Below are 467 nucleotides of genomic sequence, written 5' to 3' on the forward strand. Positions count from 1 at the left end.
TTACTGGGGCAATCCCAGTGTCCTTACGGGGGGGGCCGGTGCTCCCAGTGCTTACTGGGGCAATCCCAGTGTCTGTACTGGGGCAATCCCAGTGTCCTTACTGGGGGGGGCGGCGCTCCCAGTCCTTCTGGGGCAATCCCAGTGTCCTTACTGGGGTGCCCCCAGCCCATCCTGGTGTGCTCCCAGTTCCCCCCAGCCCATCTCGGTGCCCCCCAGTCTATCCCAGTGCCCCCCAGTCCATCCCAATGCCCCCCAGCCCTCTCCCAGTGCCCCCCAGTCTATCCCAGTGCCCCCCAGTCCATCCCAATGCCCCCCAAACCTTCTCAGGACCCCCCAAAATCCCCTCAAACCTCCCCAAAATTCCTCTGGGATCTCCCAAACCTCCTTGGGACCCCCAAAATTCCTTCAGGACCCCCAAAATTCCCCTAAACCTCCCCAAAATTCCTCTGGGCACCCCAAACCCCCCT

This window comes from Pyrgilauda ruficollis, unplaced genomic scaffold (assembly GCF_017590135.1).
Source record: "Pyrgilauda ruficollis isolate IOZ18807 unplaced genomic scaffold, ASM1759013v1 scaffold1622, whole genome shotgun sequence".
In the NCBI taxonomy this organism is placed as follows: Eukaryota; Metazoa; Chordata; class Aves; order Passeriformes; family Passeridae; genus Pyrgilauda; species Pyrgilauda ruficollis.